The sequence below is a fragment of the Vulpes vulpes genome, chromosome 1, assembly GCF_048418805.1.
Source record: "Vulpes vulpes isolate BD-2025 chromosome 1, VulVul3, whole genome shotgun sequence".
NCBI lineage: Eukaryota > Metazoa > Chordata > Mammalia > Carnivora > Canidae > Vulpes > Vulpes vulpes.
Window position 1 is genome coordinate 49,429,590 of NC_132780.1, and position 10,934 is coordinate 49,440,523.

General features: G+C 50.7%; 1 long non-coding RNA gene across 1 annotated transcript; it reads right to left on the reverse strand.

The window, feature by feature from the left end:
• Positions 1-424: 424 nt before the first annotated feature.
• On the reverse strand, positions 425-9,258 carry LOC112908667 (uncharacterized). Its single transcript, XR_003232963.2, has 3 exons — positions 8,758-9,258; positions 2,468-2,648; positions 425-1,973 (listed from the first exon to the last, which is right to left on the reverse strand). It is a non-coding gene; the product is annotated as an uncharacterized lncRNA (long non-coding RNA).
• Between the last annotated feature and the right edge of the window lie 1,676 nt (positions 9,259-10,934).

The following is a 10,934-nucleotide window of genomic DNA, read 5'->3' on the forward strand; positions in this document are numbered from 1 at the left end:
AAAAGGGTCCCATGAGAGGCTTGTCTTTCTGGCTCCTAGGACCTTGCACCATCTGAGTCTCTGTGGCCGCAGGAGGTGAGCGGTGTTCTGCTGTCTTCCCTCCTGCAGCAGGTGGAGGCCGTGACCATGGTGGGACTTTGCCAAGCCGTTCCAGCCTTACCTGGGTGCATGCTCTCAAGACCCCAAAGGCTCCCTAGCATGCCCCCCACGGCCTTTCCCAGGTGGGAGCAGTGAGCTCCATGGTCCTTGAGCCCTTCACATTTGGGTTGGGCTGATTCCTACTATGGCTTCAGGATCCCAAGTGGGCCCACATCTGATTGGAAAGTTGCCCACCCTGGTATCACCATAAAGAAGTATAAAGACTCTGGCAGCACTTTGCTTCTATGCCCAGCATCCTCCCTCTGACCCTTTCCCTTTTTTTTTTTTTTAAGATTTTATTTATTTATTCATGACAGAGAGAGAGAGAGGCAGAGACACAGGCAGGGGGAGAAGCAGGCTCCATGCAGGGAGCCCAACGTGGGACTCGATCCCTGGTCTCCAGAATCCCACTCCAGGCTGAAGGCAGCGCTAAACCACTGGGCCTTGGGGGTTGCCCCCTTTTCCCTTTTAACAGAACTTCCTTCTTAAGAGAACAGCTACTTTCCGAACCTTGCCCCAGAGTCCCCAGGGCCAGGCCATTGAGGATTCCATCTCCCCTCCCTCTGTGTTTGACATAGGGCTGCTCCATGATCTTCTTGGATGTTCCTACGAATTTTGTCCATGACACTGCCCTTTCAATAATGTCCTCACCTGGACCCTGACTAATGCAGAGGAAACAGGTACCTCTCTGGTACATGAGGTTGTTTTAACTTGAGTGCAAAATTGTTGTAATGGTAGCAGGCCATGAATCCCACAGTGAGAAAGTTATTCCTGTTGGGGGCTGGAATGCTGTCCCCTTCAAGGTCCTTGTAGCTAGATTAAGAATCAAATGAGGTTAAGACCAATTAATAGGAAAACATCAAAATTAGGTAGCAGATGTATGAGGAATCCACTGACAGAGAAATCCAAAAACAGGCAAAATGAGGCACATATGTCATCTTGAACTAAGGAGAAGGCAGTAGGGGTCTGGGACCTCAGAGGAAAGGAATGCGATTTACAGGAAGATGCAAAAGAGTCAATGTTTGGTAAATAAATGTTGGCTGGGCCACTCAGAAACAAGGGAACAAAGATAGGACTTTGATGGAAGTGGCCTGGCTAGGTTCCTCCCTAGCATACCTAGCTTACATCACCATGTAGTTACCTATGGTAACAGTTATCTTCCTGGAGCAGGTCCTCTGCTTACATTCTTTTTAGGTGGTTGAAGGAGAAGTAAAGAAGTTTTCCTGAATTAGCAGCTTTTTGATACCTTCTATACTCCAAACAGTCTTCATGTCAGAGTGGCCCATTTGGGGGTAGCCTGCCATTGGCCCCTCCAGTTCCTTCCTCTGGAACTTAGCTGAAGTTCCACAAATTAAAAGTTGAGCTGGTCAATTATTCCATCGTGTTGGACCAGTCTCTTAGTCTTGACAAGAGGCTCATTCTCTGAAACTCATTTCAGAAAGTGATAAGGCAGGTGTGGTCTCAAAGTTAGGCCTGTGGTTCAAATAAGCAGGTATTAAATAAGAGGCATTTCTATGGAACCAAAAGGAAAATAATGACTGGATCAAGTTATAAGCCAGTTTTGAGGGCTGAGGGCAGTTAGTTGAGCTTTCTGGACGTCAGTCTGAAAGGATCTTCAGATAGAGAGCAGGCAGTGACAGTCTGATAGATTTTCCTGGTTTGTAGGTCAAATGTCTCAGGTGATCCTTTTTAGTGGCCCACAGAGCAACAGACATGAAGATGGTCCATATATGAGCTGTTGTGGCGATTTCTCTGAAGTGTACATCAAGTCATTTATATTCAGTTTGCAGGGCTTCAGGCAAAAGGACAGATTTTGTTCTCTAATGACTCCAAGTCTGAAAGGTGAAAAAATAAATAAAAAATGTTAGTTTGGAGAACTGTCACCAGACATAAGAAGACACTTGTAGAAATCAGAGTCTAGTTCAATTTATGAAGAACGGTATTAGAATCTACTAGCTACAAAGGTGTGTTACTGAAACAAATTTTCTCTCTAACATCACCTTCATTTTTACCAAAGATTTTCAAGTTAACATGAATTTATATGCAAAAAAAAGTCTCGTTTTAAAAAATATTTGGCCTGATTATTTACCTAAGTGTGGCAAGAAGAGTGATTGATCACATAGACTCTTTAAAACCTGCTCTGATGGAACTTTTCATGTGGAATTTCTAGATTGAACTTTTAATGGCCTCTCAAGACCAGGAACCCAGCTAACTACCTGCTATCAGATTTGCCTGTGATACCTACAGATTTGGGTGAATTCCTGTCTTCTCCAATCCCCAAATATCCTGAGGCGCCTGCACCTCCCAAGAAGTGACCTTCTATACGTACCCAGTAAGGATGCTGGGAACTCTGTAAGCAAGGCAGCAGGCTGGTATCTCAAGGGGCTTTATTGGCTCCGTGAAGCCAACTTCAGTTCCTTAAAGCTGCCGTCTGGTCATGTCTGAGTCTGTGCACGTCTTTCTCAGATATGACAGCTCAGCCAAAGTATTGGTAATGTAACCAATGTTTCCTGTTGGGAGGAAAACAGATTCTTTTTGAATTTTTGCAAATAGATATATTGCCATAAAAAATACGAACAGTCCTCGAGTTTCTGAACTTTGGAGGGTTCAGGTGGAGAGAAAAGTAAATGCTTCAATCCTGCTTTCAACAGTATCATGCATCAAATTGCTATAAGTCACTTAGCTTAAAAGAAAAAGTTTTCCTTAAATCTGGGAAAATGAAACATTTTTTTAAGTGAACATGAAGTCATAAAAATGATACCAGTCCTCCTTGGTTCATTCATTCCCTTGTTATTAAGTCTTGTTCTGCTCGAGTCCACTTTTTCTACTAATTCTGGGAATTTTTATATAGCTTGGTTTTAGGATTTTAAGGTTATCAGAAACCTGTACTCAGAGGTTTTGTTTCTGCTTTTGTTATTATTTTTTTCATGAGCCTCACTGAAGATGAAGCCCATTGGTGGAAAGCTTTCATAAAAGTATCTGAGAGGGGCTCCTGGGGGCTCAGTTGGTTAAGCAGCTGCCTTTGGCTCATGGTGATCTTGGGGTCCTGGGATGGAGCCCCTGCGTTGAGCTCTCTGCTCAGCGGGGAGCTTGCTTCTCCCTTGCCCTCTTGCTCTCTCCGCTTGTGTGTACTCTCTCTCTCAAATAATAAATAAAATCTTTTATTTAAAAAAAGCATCTGAGTAAAAAGTGTCTGTTAACAATAAAAGGCTTTAAAAGGGCCAAGGTGGGCTCCCTGGGTGGCTCAGCAGTTTGGTGCCTGCCTTTGGCCCAGGGCATGATCCTGGATTCCTGGGATTGAGTCCCATATAGGGCTCCCTGCATGGAGCCTGCGTCTCCCTCTGCCTATGTTTCTGCCCTCCCCCCCACCCCGTGTCTCTCGTGAATAAATAAATAAAATCTTAAAAAAAAAGGGGGGGGGCAAGGTTAAAGATCTGGTGAGAGCTCATAACAATGCAATTGATGAGAAAATTTGGTTATTTCTGTGATACATGACACTTCAAGATAATAATATACTAGGACATCGATCTCTAGGGGCTTTATGCAATTTTTGGAGCACTTATTTTAATAATATCGCTACACAAATATAATCTAATAGGATTTAGGATCACTTACTTGACAGTGCTTTAATTTATATCATTTTTAACATACCAAGAAAGTCAATTAGTTTCATTTTTGCCCTCCCTGCAGTAACACCTGGAGGACCTGGGACCACTGTGTTTCTTACATTCTGGCTCCTGCCTTGAATAGTCTCCTGTGTGTCCCCTGCTCCCCAGGCAGGCAGGTGGAGCTGGCTGCACAGGGGAGGCCTGGGGTGTCCACAGCTATGGGCCTCTTGCAGGAGAGGCTGCAGGCTTGGGGAGAGGACAGGAAAGCAGTGGAGACCCCAAGGAATCAGAATTCGAAACCAGTCCTTCCCTCCAGGTGGTCAGAAAGGGTCATTTGTGTAAGTGAGAGACAGAACACGCACTATCCCTGCTTGTTCGCTTTAACCATATACTTTAAATATTTACCCAGGGGGGTGTCTGGTGTCTCAGTCAGTTGAGCGTCTGCTCAGGTCATGATCTCAGGGTCTGGGATTGAGTCTTGCATCTGGCTCCCTGCTCGGTGGGAAACCTGCTTCTTCCTCTCCCTCTGTTTCTCCCACTGCTTGTGCTCTCTCCCTCCTTCTCTCTCTCTCTCTCTCTCTCTCTCTCTGTCAAATAAATAAATGAAATCTTTAGAATGAATGAATAAATAAATAAATAAATAAATAAATAAATAAATAAATAAATATTTATCCAGGGAGGGGGCCTCAGTTTGCATCCTGCCCAAAGTAACTGAGCCTGGACAACCCACTCACGTGTCCTCAAATCTTGCCTGACTGCCAAGATCACCTTCTACGTAATGTCTCTGAGCAGTTGGAGGGAAATTCCCAAAAGGGTGTCAGGTCTTGCTCCCACCTGCTGCGCACACCTGGACCTAACCAACCTGCCCTAGGCATGTAAAGCTGCCTACCTCTCCCATCAGGCACTGTTCTCCCCCAGACCACCTTGCTCAAGCCCCAGTGCCAGATCCATTCCCCTGCCTTATGGTGGTCTGGTTCCTGGGACACACCCAGCTCTCTACTGCCCCAGGCCCTTTGCACTCATTATTCTCTCTGCTTTCCCTCAACACCTCATCTGGTTGCCTTCCCTCTGTAATCTTTCATGTGTTGGTTTAAATGGCACCATTGGAGAGGTGTTCCCTGGCCACTCAGTGGAAAACAGCCACACCCACACCCCCCTTTCTCTCATATGACCCTGTGTGAATCCCTGCACTCACACCAGGGGCAGGTGGTCTCTCTTGTGACTGCCATGTATCCGTAAGCCAGCCATAGACAATAGGAAATGAAAGGGGTGATTGTGTTCAAGTAAAAGTTTATTTACAAAAACAGGTGGTGGGCTGACTTTGCTCCCAGGCCATTGTCCACCAACCCCTGACTTACCCCATCTGGATTTTTCTTGTTTACAGCCTAAGTCTTGCCTCTTGCTCGTTGTGGTCTCTCACATGCCAAGAACATTCTCAGCATTTCTAGACATGGTGAATCTCTCTTAAGTGAATACTATTGGCAACTGCATCACTCTTTGGTGCCCTGGTGAATCCACTTCCTACTTTCCCTTTATCTAGTACATGTTCCCCTGGCAATTTAGCTTCATTGTCTTGTTGCAAAAATGCCCGAACTTCAGCAGGTTGACCAGAAAGATCATCAGGATCTGAGAAGGTTAGGTTAGTGCATGGAGAGGGCAAGGCTTTCTGTACCAGGTTGGAAGCAGCTAGATCCAGCAGGAAAGGAGCAGCTCTTAATCATGCAAATGCAGTTTATTTATGGTGAATTTTAAATTCTGGGCAAACTCCCAACTTTGCCCTATTTTTCAATGTTTCTAGGCATCTTTCTTCACTGTGTCATCTTAGGCTTAGAAAAATAACTACTTTAATATTAGCTTATGAAATCAGAAGGACAATCAAACAAAATAAAAATAAGCTAATACCCTTCCTCCTTCCCCGCCCCCTGCCCCCAAGCTAGGATGAGCAATCAGGTCAGAGGGGACCTACAGTTTTAGTAAAAATAGATATAGAGGTGAAATCTCCCTGCTGTTCTAATAAGCATGCCTCCTTTTCCTGGGGCAGCAGAATTAGGCTGGCTAAGAAACAGCACGGTTCTTGGGTGAGTGTGGACAGCTGCACTGGGCTGGCTCGGTGGGGGGGTGGGCCAGGCAGAGTCAGAGCAGCTGCTCCTTGTTGTAAGAAGGTGGCTCCTACGCCCCAAGCTGTGCATGTTAGGTTTCCCGACACCTCAAAGCAGCGTATGCTGGTTACTCATTGGGGGACAAAAAAAGCACCCTGATTTGCAGTGCTTGCTGATTCCTGTGCTATAAATATTGCCACCAGGGCTGATTTCAAGTCCCCAGTGAGAAGGCATTGAGCTCACAGTTGGGAAGAGACACATGAGGTGGGCTCTGCAGGACAGGAAGAGGCTTCTGCACACCGCGGCCCCCAGGCACCTCCTGTGACACTGGATCAGAGGTCAGGCTGCCCCTGTTCTTCCTGCCCCCACAAGCTCTGGCCTCGGCCACCCTCAGCCCCACCTGCCCAGGTGCTGCAAGGTGTTATCTCCTCAGGGTCAGCCCCCTGTGATGAGGACCCCAGGACTCCCACTCAGCTCCAGCCTGTGCTCTGCTGCTCCCTGCACTTCAACAAGAGGGCTGTCATGATATTTCTGGAACAGGAAGCCCATGGCTCCCCAGCAAACTTTCTTTAAAAACATGTCCCTAGGCTCATCAAAAAATTAGACGTGCAAACAAGGGGACATTTCTGTTGCTAATCTGGCCCACTGGCAATCCTAGGGCATGACAAGGCAATCTAAGGCCACCCCCCCTGCTGTGCAGATACAGGCTTCTCCCCAGGGATGTGTTTAGGATCCACATGAGGGGGTCTCAGGGCAGGTGGCTCCCCCCAGGGCTGTCAGGAAATGTGTAAAGACAGTTTTTGATTTCACAGTGGATGTGGGAGGGGAGGCTAGGACCTGAGCTGCTTAGCGTCCTCATGTCCAGCAAGGACAGGAAGTCCCACACACCCCAAAACACAAATTTTATTCTGGTGGTTTCCTCCAGTGACAGAGTTAGAATTACCAATAAATCCATTGTCGTGGCCTTCTCTGCAGGTGCTGCTGGCTCCTCGTGACAAGCTACCAGGGAGTCGGCACCTGGCTCCAGGGCACAGGGGAGGGCAAGGCCAGAATGCAAACATCCAGCTCCGACCCTGTTCTCTCTTGGACAGAAGACCAGGGAGTTTGGGAAATTCTCAGCACACTATTCATAATTCCTGCTGCTTGCTTTTCCACGCCTGGTGCTTTGCTGGTTCTTTTTATTAGGTTTTCTCTAATCTGCTCAAGACCCTGTGTGGTGAGGGCACCCGTTTCCGCCTTGCAGATGGAGGAGCCAGGTGCCAGGAGGCCGAGTGACTGACTCACAGCTGGGGAGGGGTAGACTCAGGCCTTACACCTCATCCTTCTGACTCCAAAGGTCAAACTCTTCACTCTCCCGGCTGGCTTTCTATTAGGAGCCTGAATAGTGTCTCTTTGGGCAAAGTGTTTTGCAAACTGTAAAGTGCTGGGCAAACAGAGGGCATTTGGTTGATGGTGGTTTTCTCGTCCCTGCAGAGGCTCTGTGATAGACAGTGGCCTTTGTCACTGATGTCCTCTGCCTGTGTCACGTGCAGATCTGGGGTCTCCAAGAGCAATGCTGTGACCAGGAGACCCCCAAAGGCAGACAGTGTTAGTCAAGGCTCAGATTTCTTCCAACTAGGACAGTGGTTCCCAAACCTTGCTGTCCCTGGGCACGCTGACCACTGCGATGTCTGGGCCGCCGGCAGCCTGAAGGAGGCAAAGTGTCCAGGAGGGGGTGGGCATGTGCAGGCAGCGGGGGGTTCTTAAAGACCCCAGGGGTTCCAGTGTGTGGTGAGGTTGGGGAATCCCTGACCTGAGGCCTTGTCTTGTCGTGTCAGTAAGGATCCAGGCAGTTTGGCATGAATCCCTGGGTGGGGTTTGTGTGTGGCAAGATCCCTAATCACCGCAAAGACAACTAGAGGCCCTACATGCCCATTGGAGACATCTGGGGACTCTCGAGAGTGAGACGGGCAGGCTCGAAGGGCCCTGGAGGACACCGGGCTGGCGGCAGGGACAGGCTCCTTGGAGGGACTAGACCCTGGGGAAGGAGGTGTGGTTATGGCCACAGCAGCACTCTCACAGCACAGTGAGTCCGCTGTGCAGGGGGCCTTGGCCTGCTGGCTCCCAGATCCCAGCTCTGGACACCCCTGTGCCCTGCTGGAGTGGCCAGGCCTGTTTCCTTTCCCTGGGACAGGCCCCCAGGTGGGCACATATATCACTCAGACAACAGGCCGTTGGTTTGCCTTAGACGCCTGATCCTTTGCGCTCTCGCCTCCTGAAAATGCTGCGGAGAAGAGCTGGGCCACCAGCAGGACGCAGGACGGTGGCACGCGGTGGCACGCGAGGTCTGGCTGGCTCCGAGGCAGCCGCTGGGCTGTCGGGTCTCAGGCCCGCTGAGTGTGGGAGCGGAGGCCTCGTGGGGTTGCGGCGGGAAGGGGGTGGCGAGCAGGGTCGAGTGTCCCTGGGGAGCGCTGCAGGGCCGCTGCAGAGGTCCCCACAGGGGAGCGGGGTGGCCAGGTGGAAGGGGGCTCCCCGCGGGCCTACCGCCCTTCACCACCAGGGGGCAGCGGTTAGCAGGAATCAGGGGTTTCTAGGCTCGCAGTGTCTCCTTGAGAAATTATTATTCTTAGAGCACCGTATAGAGGGATTCCGGGGTGGCGCAGCGGTTTGGCGCCTGCCTTTGGCCCAGGGCGCGATCCTGGAGACGCGGGATCGAATCCCACGTCGGGCTCCCGGTGCATGGAGCCTGCTCCTCCCTCTGCCTGTGTCTCTGCCTCTCTCTCTCTCTGTCACTATCATAAATAAAAAAACAAAAAACACTGCATAGACGCTCCACTGCGCATCCTCCCGGTGCAGGCTCGGCGCGGCCCGCAGCCCGGAGCCCCGGCGCACCAGGCCCGGCTCTCCCGCCCCGCCCTGCCGACCCAGCTCACCGCGCCGGGCAAGAGCGAGCCGGCTCTCCGGGACCCGCAGCCTCCGTCAGGCTCGGGCTGACGGTCCGCAGAGGAATCCACCGACGCGTGGACCACGCTGGCATTGGGGTGGAGCCATTTAGTTTTCTTCCTCACGTGTCTGCCAAGTGCCACTTTCATAACCAGAGGAACAGGTGGAGGAACAGGTGTCCTGGAGGGGCGGCGGCCCCACTGGCCTCCCCTGGGTGTCGCTGTCGGCCTGCCCGTCTGTGAGCCTGAGCAGCCCCCGGCCCTCTGCGCCCTGAGCCCCCGCGGCGGGCGGGCCTTGCGCACCTGGAGGGCTGCGTGCACCGTGCACCGCCCGGGCGCCTGGAGGAGGGCGGAGGGGTCGCCGGCACCTGCGCTCAACTCCGGCCCTGCGCTCCGAAGCCGTCCTCTCCTCCTGGACAGGTGATCACTGGCTCCAAGCCTGCCCATTCCAGTCACACCATCTGGCACAACCTGGGTGGGATTTGTGCCCAGACTGCTTGGATTTTGAGTTCAATGGACACGGTACTCTGCAAATTGTGGTGCTTCTACCTGCAGGAGCTCCCCTTTGCAGCAGGAACGCACACCTGTCAGGTGGAGGAGAGAGGGGGTGTGGAAGGAGACCCAGCCAGGACTGAGGAACTAACAGGTGACTGCACCTGCCTGATGCAGCCAAAACGTCCTAATCTATAAGAGAGACTCTGGCATTTTCTTTTAATGTTTGTTCACCTTAATCCTTGTTAGTATCTGAGTGGAACTGGGAGCTACGGTGATTCCACTGGATCATAGGACATACCTGGGAATCAGGGGAACAGACAAACCTCAGGTCCCCAGCGTACACCCACCCTCTGCCACTTCCTCTCGTTTTCTGTGAACTGATCAGCCTTCTTCATACTGCACAGTGACTGTAACCCAGACTTAGGGCATAATTACTCTCCACACCGTGGAGAACTATCATGATCCTTTATTCTTCTTAAAATAAATATGGCTGAGAGCCACCTGTGCAAAATCTAGTCTCTTTCATTCCTGGAGGCTCTCCTTCTCCCCATGGCTGTGCAAGGGTCCTGGGGTTTATAAACAACCTGTGTTTGCAGCCCTTACAATCCCAGGAGGTGGAACCTGCCCACATCCTTGCCAATGGCTGTGCCTGGGGATCTCCCAGAGCCCACCCTCTGTAGACCAGGCTCCCACAGCATGAGTGCAAACAGGTTACAGCCCTCAGGCTTTCAGAAACCCCTGCTCCTTCTCCCAGTGATGGTGAGTCTCTTCTCCCTTCTCTTGCTCCACTAGGCAAGGGACCCTTCACTCCTTGATGGCAGTGACTTTATGGGAGGAATTCTCCCTCCCTGGGATTAAGAAATCTTTTTTTTTTCCTTTACAAGTTTGGCTCTCAGGGTCCTTGGCGACTCAGGAATTCTAATTCCTGGAATGTCAAGTGCTGAACAGTGACTCTTTCTCCTCTTTGCATTCCTGTCGTTGAATCCTGATTGTCCATGGGACAAGGATGTCCTTGGTGGAGAAGGGGACATGTCCCTAGAAGTGGGACACAAACAGGAAATGAACACTGACATTTCAAAAAGTACCACTCCCCTTGCCTCACACATGACCCAGGTCTGCAGGTGGGTAGAGGCCCCCTCAGCATCTAAACACGGTTTCCCTTCACCTCTGACAACTGTAGCCCAGGATCTGCTCTAGAAAATTATCTCAAGATGAAGGGGTCTTCTTCTAGGAAGGAGGATAGTGGTTCCTACAGGGAGAAGAGAGGATCTCCCCAGAAGTCACTGACAGTCACAACCCCAGGAGACACTTCCCAGAAATGTTCAAGTAGGCACAGTAGCAGAGGGTTAGGGACTGTACCTACGGTAAGGACCTTGGGGGGGGGGGGGGCAGGGAGGAGTATGGTTCCTTGGTTGCTGTTCCCAGGACTGTAACATGAAGCGCTGACTGTTGTTCTTGGCAATTCTCTTTAATGATCCTTACTGGTGGCCAGCCTTCCATCCCGGGTCTGGCCCAGCCCTGCGTGCTGCCTTGTCTGGAGTAATAGCTCCTGAGATCCAATCCTGGCTCCCTGCTTCCCAGCCCAGAGGAGCTGCAGACCTCTCCCAATGTCGGTTCATTCATCTGGAACACGGGGTAAGGGTGTTAGGGTGCACAAAGGCCACCACCCAAAG